Here is a 17772-nt window from a genome sequence, read left to right as displayed (position 1 = left end):
ATGAAGATTGTTTCATTAAACACTTAAATTTTAGCATGGCATTTGATTTATACCCTTCAGTTGATTGGTCCTTCACAGCCATAGATCCATGGTTTAAAATGAGGTCAGGTTAAAATGGAAGAATAGTTACTATGGTAAACACAATGACTCAGACTAATCAAAGAATTCATATTGACAAGTGGGCTATAAAAATGTATATACATCAGCCTACCATTTAGCCCAGTATTAGCAATTTAGTTTCAACAAAACATCACCTAACACATGAAATCAGTGCTGTTAACTTGAATGTTATTGGTGGTGTTGTCTTGTTTGTGTTTAATTGTGCATTTTTTAATGTTTCTATAATAAATATAACCATATGAAATGTATGGCTACTTTCATATATGTGCATTTTGATGTAATGCTATGATAAAAATAATTTAAATCAAAACTTGGGATCTGCAAGAATATTTTTCAAAGATATTCATCACTCAGTTTCTCCAAACATCACAGTAAATGAATGTGAAGTTTATTTCTTCGTATATCAGATGGAGATGATAATTGTTTATTTCACAAGGCTATTAAGAAGATGAAATGTGATAAGAGTTGAAAGGAGTCTGGAAAGTATAATTTGTTACATAAAATCAAGGAAGTAAAACAGTATTTACTATAAAACAAGCACAAGTAAAAAAACAAAACAGTTAGCCAGTATCTGCCTCCCAGCCTATGTGTTCAGGCCTCTTGGCAGAGCTGTACTTACAGGTAAAGAGTAATGACTTATAACCTAGATGTGTTCCTTGGGGATTCCCATACATGCGGCAGAATTTAACCTGCCTCTTTGCATCACTGTCTCTGTAAACACATAGAAACAAGTTTACTCAGGGCTCCTCTCAGCTATCTGGGGAAAAACCAGGTCCAGGGTAAATGCAGCTGCCTACTCATGAAACTGAAGCTTCCCAGAACTGTTTACAAGCACCCGATTACAGAAGAAAGCTTGAAATCTAAGCTGAAAAGCCTTTTGACAAAGGCAGGTGGCAAATTTTCTACAGCGTGGTCTTTAGCACCAAGGGGTCCAAATGGTCTGCATTTCCTAAAGCACTGCAAGCCAGTCTGGACTCAGGGAGGTGAATGCATGTGGGGCCTGCAAGGCAGGCTTCTAGACAGCTCAAAGCATGAAGGACAGTGACGGGGAGCAAGGGAATACCAAGACGTATCAGGATTTCTGCATGAAGCTCCTCACTAATACCCAGGTATTGGTATTTACTAAAGAGAGGGTAGGTCACTTCCACCAATTCAAATAAAATTTGGGAAAGCCAAACATTACCTAGTAATTGCAGGAATTTAAAATGTGGTATCTAGCATGAGATGTGCCACTCTTTACTCAAGATGAGTCAATTCTTATTTCTTGGGTATCCAGAGAATGCCTAGGTACTTATTACTGACCAATAAAAGTTCTTAAAGCCCCCAAGAATTTTTTTCAATTTTACAACGAGGTTGAAGTATGATCTTTAATTTAAGATAGATATCTGAATTATACTAACGGCTTTTCTAAAACTCACTGAGTGAAACTAGTATTTGCAATTACTGGTTCCTTCAATCTTCTCAAACGCATGACAAATTGCTCTAAGCAAGTGGATCGCCACATTGTGTTCGCAGCTGCCTACACTCCCTCTTCACCCTTTGCAAGCTGGGTGGTGAGTGATCCAGCTTCACAACCCCATCGTATTGCCTGCTTTCCTGAACCATTCCTGGTACTAACTCCTGCAGTTCAGCGGTGATTCTGGATTCTCCAGAAGCAAGCTCTGAGATAGAATTTGATATACAGAGTATTTATTAGAGATCAACCGCTGTGGAGGAGATGGGGAAGAGGAAGATTTTCCAGAGGGGAAAACAAACCAATGCTGGCACAGCAAAATCTTGGCCAGCCCCACAAGGAGCTCACTGTGGAGGGCAAATAACCTATCAAGGTTGTCCCACATGGAGCTGAAATGGCTAGGCTTGCATACTCACCTCAATCAGTCACTGGATGTGGGCTGTCCTCAGAGGACGCAGCTTTCTGCAGCTCAGGCAAACCCTAAAGGAGTTGACAGCTTGAAGATACATGCTGATAACAAGGGCAACAAGCCATTCTTTGAAGGGAGGCTCTGGGCAATGCAATTTTGTATCCACCACAGTCCACCCCTTACATTGCTCTGATCCAGTATGGCATATCCATTTGGGGGACAACCCCTTTAGGATTCATTCTAGTGGAATGAACTGTAGCCCCCAGTGCTGCACCTGTTATCAAGACCACAGCAATAAGCAGCATTTCCCTTCACTACTCCCCTTTCTTGATTCCTCTTCTCTTCAACCACCACATCTGCTGACCCCAGTGGCTTCCCTGGTGTCATAAATCCAATTCTTTTTCCTGAAGAATTCGAGTCTCTGGCCACTATGACCTTTTCAGGCCAGAGTTGTAGCACTTTTTTATTTACCATCACAGTGGAGCAAGGGAATATCAAGATGTACCCAAGTACATCATCTGCAGGCCACTCATCTCCCTCTTGGCTCCACTGGGTAATGGGGTCCCTACTTTCCCTGCCAAGACAGTGACTCCTGTTCTGCCGGTACCTAAATACCAGGAGTCCACAATTCCCAGCTGGCAGCCATAGCTTTATATTTAATGGAATTCTTATATGTTCTCTTTTGGAGACCATAACCTCTAACCCTGAAGAGCCCAGAGTTGTGAGAATGGGAAGGAAAAAGTTCCATCCCCCAACAGTGGGCTATTGGGAGTAACGGTAAATGTCACTATTATGTTTCTACCACTTTTTTCCCAGACCCATGTATTCTTCCCATTGTGGACATAGCACTACATAAAATTCTTTGATTCAGAGTGTATCCTGGAGGATGGAGCCTTATCTTTGTAGATTATCATCTTTGAGATGGCTCTATAACTCTGCCTGCAACAGACCATCCAAAAGATCCATCAGGCTAGCAGCTTCTGAGTGGCATTGTATACAGTATAACCAGTGGGTCCTATATTCACAGAGCCCTTTCTCACATGTCCTTGCTAAGAAAATGATTTCTGGTCAGTTGCCATGTTGTATGGGATTCCATGTTGGTGGTTCAAAAACTCCGTTAAGTCCTCAGACAGCAGTGCTGGCTGAGGACCTGTGGTCAAGAAAAAGAAAACCTATATTTAAAATATGTAACTCCTATTAGAACAAATTTTTGACTCTTCCAGGAGCTCAATGTAATCAAGTCGTCACCAAATGGTTGACTTCATACTGAGGGGCCAGAGTTCATCTCTGTTGCTGGCAAGCTAATATTTGGAAGCCACAGTAAGTAAATCAGCCTTAGTAAGTGGAAGCCCATTCTGTTGAGTCAATATGTACCCTCCATCTTTTCCACCACGGTTACTCCATTCACATCCATCAGGCCAGCACTGGGATCACCGATGATCAAATTGGGCTGATGATGACTAGCTCTGCCATTCTGCCCACTCGGTTTCTTAGTGCCTCTTCTGTGGTTCTCAGCAGGGCTCTCAAACATGATACAAACATCTTCATACTTTGATCCCCCACAGATATGTCTTCCATAAAAGGGTCTCTACTCCAGACATTATTCTAATCTTTCTCTTTCCAAGCTTGACCAGCCATCCAGTCTTTTCACCACTGCCCGGAAGTTTATATATATATTCTAACACCTGGCCACTTCTTTTTCCACATCAAGTGGATGACCAGTGCACCACCTGAAACCCCACCCATTGGGAGGATTTTGCCTAGTCGCCATCTCCCAAGTGAGGCCGAAATGCCAGTGTCATCCATTTCCAGTTGACAAGCACCCACTTAGTTGACCTCATGTAAACCAGTGGTGAATTTTTCCTGCTCTGACAACTGATGGTAAAGGGTTCCCCATACAGTTTTTGCTGACACATATAAAGGACCTGACATTACATATGATCAACTTAGGAGCTAGATATATAGTCATGATAAAGTCACTTTTCCATCTTGTGCCTTTATTTTGGATCTGTATTTAAAAGGTGCTGGAAGAGTCCTCTCTGCTCCATGTTCTTCAAGAAGGCATGAGGATTAAGATCACACCTGTGAAGTGTTTGTGACCTTGGAAGGAAGACCCTCGCAGAGAGTCATAATCATTGTTAAAGCTGGGTTTGGCAAGGCCTGCTGAGATTTCCTTTTAGTGTTTAAACAAGGGATGGGTGAGGTTCTTAAAAAAAGAAAGAGAGAGAGGGAAGCCAAGTCAGGATACAAGGATGTGCCCAGACAGTGCCTGGTTTGTATCAGTAAACAAATGCCAAGGTGGTGACTAGATGTCCTGGGGCTGGTGGGCAGCACTTCAGTGATGTCTGCTGGTGGGGTTGCTGTTAGCTGATCCTGTTCATCCTTGAAGTCAGTAGGACTCCCATGGAGATCTATATACAGGCTTTGTGTGTGTGTGTGTGTGTGTATGTGTGTGTATGCGCGCGCATGTGCATGCACATGTCTTTGAGGGACAGACGAAAGGACAAAGGAGAACCCATTTTCCCTACTTCTCTTTCATGCATTTGATGGTCTATCCCACTCCAGTTGGTAACAGTGTAATAACCACCCATTACGAGAACTGTTTTAACTTCTACCCATTGTTTTAAGACTTTGTGCTGAGTGCTCTCAGGCAGCAAAAGGCTACACTACATGGGCCTGGCTTTGAGGGGACTTCAAACAAGCCAGTGCAGAAAAGCGAAATGCCTCCCACTGGGTCGCACTTCTCCAACACTCAGGTGCACAAGAATCACCTGGGATCCTGTGAAAATGCAGACTCTGACTCAGGAGGCCTGAGTGGGGCCGGAGTCCTGTGTTTCTAACAGAATCCCAGGCAGCAGGATGCTGTAGTCCACAGACCCCACTGTGAGCAGCAATGAACCCAGGCTGAGGGGAAGAAGGGTCTTGGAAGTCAGGAGCCCAGGAGGCTGCTCTGGAGGGGCAAGGGTGGGGTGCACGGTAAGGTAGGTCAAGGGCTTAACCCTCAGACAAGAGGCAGACATGCTTGTAAAAGGGCACACATTGAGCAAGGGCTCAGAGAAGGGGATGCCAGGAGATTCCCAGTGTAGCTCCTGGGTCCTGGCTCCCTTTAAAGGGAGAATGTTGAGAAAGGGCTGTCAGGGCTAGAAAGGGGGTGGTCTGGAGCACTGGGAGGTGACTCGGCCCTTTTGCTAAAGGGAAGCCATGGAGGGTTCTTCTCTTTAGTGTTGCTGTTATTGGTGCTGGTAAAAGTAGAGTTAGCTGGTCATGTTGAGCAGGCACTTTCAAGCAGGAAAAATGGAAAAGAAGACCTATTAAGCATCATGAAGAAAGCAGTTGACAGAGAGAATGAAGGGCCCTTTGACAGAAATATGAAATCATTAGTTATTTGGGGTAGGAGCAGTCGGCAATAAAAGAGGCTGAATCCATATGAAATTTAAAGTAGTTTTTTCTAGTTCTGTGAAGAAAGACAATGGTAGCTTTATTGGAATAGCACTGAATCTATAAATTACTTTGGGCAATATGGCCATTTTCATGATATTGATTCTTCCTATCCATAAGCATGGAATGTTTTTCCATTTGTTTGTGTCCTCTCTTATTTCCTTGAGCAGTGATTTGTAGTTCTCCTTGAAGAGGTCCTTCACATCCTTTGTAAGTTGTATTCCTAGGTATTTTATTTTCTTTGTAGCAATTGTGGTGGAAGTTCACTCATGATTTGGCTTGCTGTTTGTCTACTATTGCTATATAGGAATGTTTGTGATTTTTGCACATTGATGTATAGCCAAGACACTCCTAAGCAAACAGGACAAAGCTGGAGGCATCATGCTACCTGACTTCAAACTCTACGACAAGGCTACAGTAACCAAAACAGCATGGTACTGGTACCAAAACAGACATATAGACCAAGGGAACAGAACAGAGGCCTCAGAAATAACACCACACATCTACAACCATCTGATCTTCGACAAAACTAACAAACACAAGCAATGGGGAAAGGATTCCCTATTTAATAAATGGTGCTGGGAAAATTGGCTAGCCATATGCAGAAAACTGAAACCGGACCCCTTCCTTACACCTTATACAAAAATTAACTCAAGATGGATTAAAGACTTAAACATAAAACCTAGAACCATAAAAACCCTAGAGGAAAACCTAGGCAAAACCATTCAGGACATAGGCATGGGCAAAGAGTTCATGACTAAACACCAAAAGCAATGGCAGTAAAAGCCAAAATTGACAAATAGGATCTAATTAAACTAACGAGCTTCTGCACAGCAAAAGAAACTATCATCAGAGTGAACAGGCAACCTACAGAATGGGAGAAAATTTTTGCAATCTACCCATCTGGCAAATGGCTAATATCCAGAATCTACAAGGAACTTAAACAAATTTACAAGAAAAAAACAACTCCTCAAAAAGTGGGCAACGGATATGGACAGACACTTCTCAAAAGAAGATATTTATGTGGCCAAAAAACATGAAAAAAAGCTCATCATCACTGTTCATTAAAGAAATACAAATCAAAACCACAATGAGATACCACCTCACGCCAGTTAGAACAGTCACCATTAAAAAGTCAGGAAACAACAGATGCTGCAGAGGATATGGAGAAATAGGAACGCTTTTATACTGTTGGTGGGAATGTAAATTAGTTCAACCATTGTGGAAGACAGTGTGGCGATTCCTCAAGGATCTAGAACCAGAAATACCATTTGACCCAGCAATCCCATTACTGGGTATATACCCAAAGGATTATAAATCATTCTACCATAAAGATACATGCACATGTATGTTTATTGCAGCACTATCCACAATAGCAAAGACTTGGAACCAACCCAAATGCCCATCAATGATAGACTGGATAAAGAAAATCTGGCACATATACACCATGGAATACTATGCAACAATTAAAAGAATGAGTTCATGTCCTTTGCAGGGACATTGATGAAGCTGGAAACCATCATTCTCAGCAAACTAACACAGGAACAGAAAACCAAACACTGCATGTTCTCACTTATAAGTGGGAGTTGAACGGTGAGAACACATGGACACAGGGAGGGGAACATCACACACTAGGGCCAGTCAAGGGGTGGGGGTTAGGGGAGGGAGAGCATTAGGACAAATACCTAATGCATGTGGGGCTTAAAACCTAGATGATGGGTTGATGAGTGCAGTAAACCATCATGGCACATGTATACCTATGTAACAAACCTACACATTCTGCACATATATCCCAGAACTTAAAGTATAATAATAAAAACAAAAGCGGGGGCGGGGGCACTGAAAAATGTGCTATAAAGTACTTTTCCTCCTCAGCTGAGAATATATATTTTTAAATCCAGAACTCACATATTCCATAATGGTGAAAGGAAACAGGTCTGCCCCGCACCCTCCGCCTGAGTTGGGGCAACATGGAGTAAGAGAATGTTAAAGCTGAGGGCACTGCCACCAGGGATGAGCCATTCCAAACCTTCAGTTAATGGATGGAGAACAGCAGCCCCAGAAAGCAGAAGAGACTTTGCTCAGGACACAGCACACGGTGACGGCAAGGTGAGAATGAGCTTTGGAGTCTTTCAACGTTCAGTCCAGGAGCCTAAGTCTTCTTTTTGCCCTGTCGATATTTTCAAGTCACCAATCATTCAGAGATTGTTTGTGTTTTCTCTGAAGACCTCCTCTTGGCAGACCAGCTGCCCGCCCATCTCCTGTACAGGAGGCTGCGGGGCTGCAGCCCTCAGAGAAAGAGAAAGCTCCTGGTGTTCTGCTGGCTTCTGCCCTCAGGGCCTCCAGTGCAGTGGTCCCACTCCTGCCACAAGCAGCACGCTTGCCCTGGTTTCCCTGCAGATCTGGGGCAGACTAGCAAGGCTGGTGCACACCCCAGATCCACCCTTGCTGGCTGGACCTGCATTCCCTAGAGCTGCTGGTAGAACTCTCCCCCTGCAGCCCACTGTGTGGGCTGCTCCGGCTGTGCTCTTCCACCACGGAAGGGTTCCAGCCTCGCGAGAGGCTGCCACCAATGTGCCCTAACTGTAGGCTACTGGGGGATTTCCCCAAACAGGTGCCTTGGGTCAGTGTCTGCTGTAAGAAGCAAGGTTCCTTCTCATACTTCCATCCCTGTGGCTGTGGCCCATGACTTTATCACTACCATGTATTTAGCACCTACATATAGCATAACCAACTGGTCCCAGGTTGCCTGGACTGCCCTGGTTTTACAACTGCAAATTTCCACCTCCTGGGAGCTCCTCAGACCCAGCCAAACCAGATTTGTTGGTCACCCTACTTACATGCTTTATAGACAATTTCACAAATTATCACAACCTGTGAGGCAGGTGCTAATATTGTTCTTATTTAACAGATGAGAAAAATGATGCTTGTGGAGGTTAAGTAACATTCAAGTTCATACAACTTGTGTCAAGGTCACAAACCTCAAATCCATCCTCTTAATTGCTGCTCCAAAAGGTGCACAGGTGGGCCTCCTGGCTTCTTGAGGCTTGTAGCCACTGGAACACCCTCCCCAATTTAGGATCCAACACCGGGATCCTCCAGATCCCCTTGATTGGCATCGCACGCCCTCCCAGGGAGGTGAGAGTGCAGAGCTTGCCAACTACTGTGCACAAAGCCTGACCCTTCTGCTATGAAACAGAGCTTACATGCCACTGTGGAGACACTCTCCCCGTGGGCTTCTACTCCAAAAACTTAAACCTAACCATGATGTCTCCTTTTCTTTGGTGAAATTCTAGTTCTGAAAACCCAGTTTCCCGCACTCTCCTCTAAGCGTCCATTCCCAGGGCTGCTGGGGCCCCTTTCTTCTCACCCTGGGGTCAAAGAGAGCAAAAGGAGACTAAGTGGAGTGTGAGAAGTTCTATTTTCACTGCGGGTAACTGGAAAAAACTAAAGGCCACCTATACAGAGTCTCAGAAGTGACTATATAGAAGAAGCTGTCTCATTAGGGAGGCTGTCTCGTTCAGTTTAGCATTAAAATAATATGGCATCAGAATCTGCATTGGAATAGTTCTCTACCATCTTCTAAATGTCTTTCTAGAGCTTTATTATCTCACTGAGTCCTCCCAATAGCCTTTTGGAGTAGATGTCACTCTTTTCCCTATTTTTCAGAGAAAGAAACTGAGGTTTCAGTTGTGCTGAGGTTTTCAGAGTGGTTGAGTCACTTTTCCACAGCCCATGTGTAGAGGGAGTCTGGATACAGAGATTTTGAAATCTTCTGGTAATAGATAGTACCTTAGAGAGAAATCTCCTTTCCCATCACGACCCCCTTAGAGGACTGGGGTCTCATTGGTGGCCTCCCCATGGGAGGAGATGGTGTGATACCTTTGTGATGATGTGATACCCTACCAGTGTCTGGAAGAGTTCCCCAGCGAATGGAAAACAGTACTCATGCTACAGAAATTTGGCTTCATCCAGAGTTTACCTCTACATCCCTCCTGTATATTTTCAGGAACTTACTTGGGGTTTCACAGACAGGATTTACAGTCAAGACCACCTGGGGTAGTCCCTGAAGGAGGAAAGTCTTGCCTGGATTAAAAGAGAATCCTCTCAAATCCCACCCCTGTGACACACCTCACGGCAGGTGGAAGTGAGGCAAGCTCTTCTCATCGTGGCTTCCCTCCACCACCTCTTTTGTCAGAAGCTAAACAAGACCTTCCAGCAAACGTTCTGGCTCTCAGAGGTTCTCTGCAGTTCCGCAGATATCCCCAGCTGGGATCCAGCAGGGGCCTGCTTAGTCATAGCCACAGGAGCCTTGGAACAGAGCCCCCTTTTCAAAGAAGAACCCTCCTAAAGTCTCCAGGGGGTCTCAGTTTCCACAAATGCCGCTCAGCCCTTTGCCTGTAGGGTTTCTTTACTGGCCTGTTAAATTGCAAATTCCCCTAGGAGGAGTCTATTTAAAGCTCTTATCAGCCTTTTCACTTTAAGATAAATACAATACATTTCAGTCTTTCCTGAGGGTCTGATGGGAAAATGAGAGGAGTCTGGACTGTGTACCTTCCCTACCAAAAGACAAATGAGTCTAGGAAGGGAGAGTGGAGAGGAGTGAAAGGGAACTGGGCCTCCCACATGTTAAGGTTGCACCCTGCCTGCTGTGTGCGGCAGGTCTGCAGAGATCTCCAGGAGGATGGGCCAGTCGGGGTTCTCGGTTTGCAAACAACAGAAACTCACTGATCTAAACTAAGCAGGAATGGGGCTTGTTAGAAGGCTACTGCGAGAAGACTAGAGAACAGTTACTCTGGGAAGCCGGGCACACGGCCAAGAACCCACCAAGGACATGATCCAATTAGGAGCCAGCTCTGCAGTCACAGGAGGCCCCATGCCTCTGAACACAGCCCTCCCTGCTGCTGCTGCTGCTGCTGCTGTTGCCGCCACCTCCAGCCAGGACATAGTGCAGTGGTGAATTACCCCAAGAGAGGAAGGCCCACAAGTGACGGGCAGCTCCCACCCGTCTCACTCCCCACCTACTCCCAGCAAATGTCCCCTGCAGACAAGATACAGAGAGAAAGGTCTGTCCTTAGCTCTGTCTAAGAGAAGGAGCTTCAGTGAATAAACGCTTTGCTCTCCGACCAGATCAGATGGATTCTATTAAAATAATATCCCAATTCCACTGTAAGGCCATAGAGATGGTAGAGATTTTGTATCAGGCCAATTTGAGCTCAAATCCTGCCTAAGCCACTTACTGGCTGTTTGATCTTGGATAAATGATTTAACTAATCAAGCCCTCAGTTTTCTCATCCATTACGTGGGGATATGTCACATCTCACAAAGTAGTCCGGAGGTTTTTTAAGGAAATAGAAACATCGAACAGCCGGCCCAGAGCAGGATTTTAATGAATGTGCTTGGCTTTCTCCTCCTTCTACCATGTTTCCAAGTCATCATTGGCCCATTATCTCCAACTTAGGGCACAGTGAGCACTGGGCATTGCAGTGGCAGAAGTGTCTTTGTTGAGTGGAGGAAGACATACTGAGTCCACATCTGCATTTCTGCAGCAGCAGGAGACTGGTATGTTAGATTTGGACCCAAGTCGCGCACAGGTACGCCATATGACAACCTGACACACACATTGCCCTGTGTGCTCCTGACTAACTCTGCCCATCCCCATCAGCAGCCTCAACAGCTGAGTGCCCTGGTCCGAGTTCATGGCTCTGCAGAGCTGACCACATAAAGCTGACCACAGAAGGGCAAAAAGCAGAAGCAAAGAAGAACAAAGGACTTTTCCAGTTCAGTATTCATAACCATTTAGACCAAAGATGACATTTACATATTTTTAATTCAGAAAATATATTCTCTTCCCAAAAGAAAGAAATACGGGGGTGCCTAGAGAAAAGAGGAGAGGCCCTTTCACATTCTCTTTACAGAATTAGAATCTGAGCACAGCGCAAGCAAATACAACCTCAAATAAGCCCCCTCAAAGTCCTTCCCAAGTGGAACAAGTTTGGAGAGCAAGCTGTCCAAAACCATCATCTTATACTTGCCTTAGAGTTGAAAATGTGGTCATTGAACTCCAATACCAAGTTAGGTGAAATATTTACACATCTGCAGTTTTTAACAACCATTCTGGCTTCAAATGTTCTGTGTAGTTGCTTCCACAAACAAATATTTACTCAGGTTGTAAATTTGAATTTGGAAAATGCAGCCTGGTAAACATGGGTCCACTGTGTCCGCGGTGGAAGGGGGCCATCAGTCCTGGCTTGAACAGTTGGGCTTGAGAATGACTCTTGTGAAGGCTCATAGTATGTCCTTCAGGTGCTAACAGGATGTGGGCATGAACCAGTCACCTTTGAGGACATTGCTTTCTTTGCGGACTCTAAGCTTAAGACTTTTTAAAAAATATACACTTGGTTTATGGAGACACTGGCAGTTATTGGGTTCCTGTAAAAATTTTCCAACAAAGGAATAAGCTTCTTGAAGCATTACGTGGCAGTTTTCCTCTTGGTTTTGACTTTTTTTTTCCTCTTCTTGTTTTTTAAATTTCAACATGCAGCTTGCTGTGTCCTGTCATTGAGAATAAGGGCCAGGGCGGTGAGGGTGTTTAGGAGCAAGTAGCAGCATGGAAACCTCTCCACATGGCAAAACCAAAGTTCGAATATTCAGATCCCAGCAGGGCTGACAGCCATTCAGCCCCCACAGTATGGATAAGAGGAACTTGAACAAGGATTTGCTGTTTGGGCATCTACTGACTAAAGATGCTCTTTTGCAAGATTCCGTTATCTTCATGAACAACATTGTTACCCATTTCTTTAAGAAAATGTTCATTTAGCAAAACTTCACATACAAGTGCAAATTAGTTTATCCAATTACCCTTCATCAGGAACTATTTACTTAAGTCTTCTGTTTGCACCTTCTGCATATATTATTTAGCTTTCATTTGAAATACAATTTAGAATTTAAGGATTTGATGAGGATGGCGTCTTAAGGCATGTTTACCAGGAATAATCACAGAAGCAAAATAAAGTAAATGACAATCCTTTAAGTGGAGGCTGGAGCTTTGAATCCCCAGGCCAAGCGGTTTCACTTGTGAGGCACTTAACCCTGCTAGCCAGCATGTGGTTGCTTAGTAACTGTCCTGATCAATGGTTCAGGTTTTCTTCTGATTGCCTTGTAAGAAGACAGCACCTTTGGTACCTTCTATCCCTTCCCTTAGAGATGTAATAAGAAACGATTTTGTAAAAGGTCACCCTCAAGAAATATACTTTCTAGCTGGGCGTGGTGGTGTGCACCTGTAGTCCCAACTACTAAGGAGGCTGAGGAGGTTAAGATCACTTGAGCCCAGGAGTTCAAGGATACAGTGAGATATGATCATGCCACAGCACTCCTGCCTGGGCAATAGAGCTAGACTCTGTCACTAAAATATATATATACTTTCATGTATAAGCACAACATCTAGCTAACAAGCCAACAAAGTTAAAGCATTTATAATAGTGTTGTATTTAGAACAGTGATTCTCAAACAATGGTATGCATCAGAATCTCCTGGAGAATTCATAAAATACAAAGGTGCAGGTCCTATCCCATTTCAAAGAGCCTGAGCACTATATTCTTTCCAACACACCCATGTTGGAGAACCACTACTAGAGCCCACAAGCATTTGCTACAGAATATCCAGAACCCAGTAGCTCCAACATGTTCACCTGCTGAGACCAATCAAAATCAGATCAGTGCCTGACCATTCATGAGTAGTCCTAAGGAGACGGCTGCAGTGCTCCATTGCAACTATGGACCCAGCCACCAAGAGGCTCCCAGAGAGGCTGAGTCAGCTCACTTATCTGTGTGTGTACATAGATGGGCTCTGGCAGTGATGTTTGGGTTGTCACTCCCAGAAGATAATTCTACGAGATGAACATTAGAGAGAGCAACCCAGGCCATGCGAAAGGGAAAACAGTCTGAAGATGTCCTTCCTCTCGAGCTAGGATTTCAGTTAGCTAATAAAACTGATTGCATTCACCAGGCTATGAGACGCTGAAGTTCATTTCCATAAAAACTGTTGTGCCATTTTCTTCTCTGGAGATCTCAGGAGTTTAGAAAGCCCTGTTTATGGAGTAAAGGGTGGGTCTGGCTGCACATGTGTGACTTGAATTCTGTAATGGAATGATTTAGAACTTTCCTCCACCCTGTCACAGTGGGTCGAACAGGGACAATACCATTGAGATGCAATTTCTCTGGATACACACACAAAGAAATGGAAAATGTGGAGAAAGACAGTAGAGGCAGAAAATACTCTGGATCTTGACAGAATTTCTGCTCCCACATTCTTCTGCTCTCTGACATGAAAAGCAAGTTGACAAATATTTTGCTTTTTTGCTTTTTTTTTTTTAAAGAGGTTTACTAAACTATGAGCTTAAATAAAGTGCTTAGAAGATACAGCGTATTCTTCCTTCTGTTGGGAAGACTCATGGAGCAGACACTTGCCCCAAAGCTCACTGTCTCAGGTAGAAGCATCTCTCAGCCTCCTTGACATCTTCACAAACCACAGGAAACTGAGTTCTGCAGAATAGATGACAAAGAATGCTGGAGTTCCCATCAATTCTTTTCAGAGATCTACTCTAGACTTCATTTGCACACATTCAGAAGCATCCTTGGCCACAGACTCAGACTGAAATCAGAGTAAGAATCAGAACTCTGGAGGTTTAACTTTTGCACAACAAAAAAACAAAGCTTTACAACAAAGTCTAAATGTGGCCATCTTGTGCAAGTAAATGATAAACATTATCATTTGCTGTTTCACACCAGAACAGAAGGGAAGACTGACAAACGGGAGGATGCCCATCAAAATGTAGAAGGAATGGACTTTGGTTTACACAGAGCTGAGTTTGAGATCTGGTTCCACCACTTGCCAGCCATGTGGCCTCAGGAAAAGTTGCTTAGCCTGTCCAGACCTTAGTTTCCTCATCTGTAAAACGAGAAGAGTAAACCTATCTCCTTTATCAGGTTACTGGGAGAATTAAATTTAATGAGGTGTTTCCTGTAGCACAGCACCGAACAAAGAAAGTACTCAGTAAGGCCAGTCATCATTTTTGATCTATATAAAAACAAGAGCAATTTACATTTTACGTCATTGGAAATTTGGTGACTATAATGAGGAAAATGGTGGTGTGGGAGGTAGTGAAGGTATCCTACCTGTTATCTTTTTTTAAAAATTGCATGGAGAACTGAATCAATGATTTATTGAGCAACTGAACTACATGCCCAGGACTGTCCTTGGCATTACCAGGGATATCAATATGGCCTCTGTCCTAGAAGAAACTGCAATCTAATTGTACAGACAAAGTATATAATTGTCTGACTATATAGACAAAGAAACATCAAGTATAAAACCAAATAACATATTCAGGGAAGAAAGCATGAGAGAAATGAGATCAGTGCAAGCTTGAAAAAAGTTTTTTGAAAGAGGTGGGGCCAGGGAGGGCCTTGAGTGATGGCAAATAAGATGTCTTGTATCTCTGCTTACATCAGTCGCTGTGGGAAACCCAAGCTCCCAGCCCAGGCCAACCCCGTCCTCCTTCCAGCTCTGTCTACCCTTATGCTGACCCAATCTCACCCTCTTCCTAATCTACCAAGCCCTTCCCCTGTGCCTCTGATCTCATGGTCTGAAACTGAAACCTAAACTCTGCTCTGTGAGTCCTTGTCACCTTCTCACCGTAGCTACACCTAGCTCAGCCCTAGGCGCCCTAGGATGGATTCTCCTCAGTCCTCTGAAGCAGTAGCCCTTTCTCCCACACATCTCCTAGTTGCCCCAGGGCCAGCCTCCTCCTTGTCTCCTCCAGCCTCTCTGCATGTGATTCTAACATGCATAGTGTCAGTCCAGAACTCCCCGTTGCAGTCTGGTGCATACATGTCGCCATGCCGTAACTCCATGAAGATTTTAGCACTGAGATGATTGTTACGCTCTTCAACATTACTCATGTGATAGACAGAAAAATGGCTCCCCAAAATGCCCATATCCTAATCCCTGGAACCTGTGAATATGTTATCGGCTGAATTGTGTCCCCCAAAACTTCATATGTTGGGGTCCTAAACCCCCAGTACCTCAAAATGGGAATATATTTGGAGATAGGGCCCTTAAAGAGGTGATTACATTAAAATGGAGCCATGAATCCAATCTCATTGGAGTCTTTATGAGAAGAGGAAATTTGGACACAAGTGACACCAGGAATATGCACGTCCAGAGAAAGGTCTTGTAAAGACACAGCGAGAAGGTGACTATCTGCAAGCCAAGGAGAGAGGCCTCAGAAGAAGTGAAAACCTGACAACACCTTGATCTTGAACTTCCAGCCTCCAGAACGGTGGAAAATGAATTTCTGTGGTTTAAGTTAACCAGTCTGTGGCATTTTATGATGACAGTCCTAGAAAACTCATACACATGGAAAGGAAAACGAAAGTTGCAGATGGAATTAACATTGCTAAAGTCCTGGCTTTAAATAGAGAAAGGATCCTGGCTTATGCCAATGAGCCTGATGTCATCACAAAGGTCCTCCAAAGTTGGGGGGAGAGGCAGAAAGGTCAGAGTGATACAAAGAGAGGGCTGAGCAGGTGGCACTGGCCTTGAAGAAGAAGGAAGGCACCACCAGCCAAGGGATGCAGGTGGCCTCTAACAGCTGGAAAAGGCAAGGAAACAGACTCTCCCCTAGAGTCTCCTAGGGCTTCCAGAAAGGAGCCCAACCCTACCAATACCTAGATTTCAACCCAGTGAGACCTGCGTTGGACCTCTGTCCTACGGAAGAGAAAGATCATGCATTTCCATAGTTTAACCTGCTAAGTTTGTGATAATTTGTTAAAGCAGTCATAGGAAATGAATCCCACTTTGTTCATAAACCCTAGAAATTTTAACATCCATGTAGAATTAACAATCCATCTAATATTCTTTCAGGTCCCTGACTTTCTCTCCTCCCAGGCCCTGCCACACTTACCTCAGACCCCACTCCCAGGATCTAGTCACTGCCTCTATTTGTAACTCATCCATGGTCTCACTTGTGAGATCACACTCTCCAATCTCCACTTCTCTGATCTTTCCACCCACTCTCTTCACTCCAATATCCGGACTCCAAAAGTCCTTCAGCTATACCTTCCTCTTGTGTACCCTCTCCTCACTTGAGCTGTCACTGGTTAGAAATACAATTATCTCTTACATGTGCTCTCCTCAGCTTTGCTCCTCTCTCCTTCTCACACTCACATGGAAAAACCAAATGCTGGAAAAAGCCCACTTCCCCACCTACTCTGTACTCTGTACCTACACCCAAGCATCTGGCATGACTGGAGGAAAACACTCTGTCAGGCTCATCTGTCTCCATTTAAATTCACCAGTCAATCCTACCACATTCCTCTTCATTCATGCATTTCTTCTCCCGGATGAGTATTTCCCACTTGAACACTGAACCTGAGACATCACCTCTTACAGGAAGCCTTCCTTGACCTCTTCCCTGATCACACCAAGGCTGGATGAAATGATTCCTCCGGGCTCTTAAAATATTCTGTGCATATTTTGCACTCACCATCTTGGATTGTAATTATCCACAGGCCTTATTACCACAAGATGGTAAGAGCTCAAAGAGACCAGGCGTCTGTCTATGTTTTGCAGTCAACTCGGTGCCCAGCACAGAGTAGGTACTCGGTAACTACTTAATGAATGAATGAAGAAATGAGTGAATGAACCAACAAAGAAAGTGGAAGGAAAACACATCTAATAATCCAAATGACTTGTAACTTTATACAGTGGTTTCATTTTTTAACCTCTGATCCACTTTTTCCCAAAAGAAGAAACCAGGGTGGCTGACTGTCTACCCAAGACCATGTAGTATCCTGGGGTAAACATCCTGAGACAGATAGATATATCCAATCTGAAAAACAAAAACAAACAAACAAATAAAAAACAGATTCCAGTGTAGATTTCCTTTGGAGATATCCTCAAATGTGGAATCACGAAATCTTAGAATCAGATGGGTCCTGCAGAGTCATTTAATTTCATGCTCTGAGCTTGTCCAGCCCAACCTGAGGACTAACCCGGGCTTCAGAGCAATATTGTATGATATTTTGGTTGATTTGTCATTATAATTATTTAGTTATTATAATTATTTTGAACCCAAATTGTTTAGAACATCAAAAAGACACAGGGAAAAAAATATTCACCTTAAAAGAAGCCAATGAAAATATTCACTTTTTGATTTGAAAAGCTAAGACAGAACCAGAGGGCATGTAGAAAGGTATGAACCGAAGACAGGAAATCAAGGCCTGCTGCGCTCCTGGGTGTGCTTGTGCAGAGAACTGACCCTTACTGAGTTTTTATCCCAGACAGTGGA

This window comes from Trachypithecus francoisi, unplaced genomic scaffold (assembly GCF_009764315.1).
Source record: "Trachypithecus francoisi isolate TF-2019V2 unplaced genomic scaffold, Tfra_2.0 Lachesis_group18, whole genome shotgun sequence".
NCBI classification, from domain to species: Eukaryota; Metazoa; Chordata; class Mammalia; order Primates; family Cercopithecidae; genus Trachypithecus; species Trachypithecus francoisi.
Note: the sequence above shows the minus strand (reverse complement) of the source record.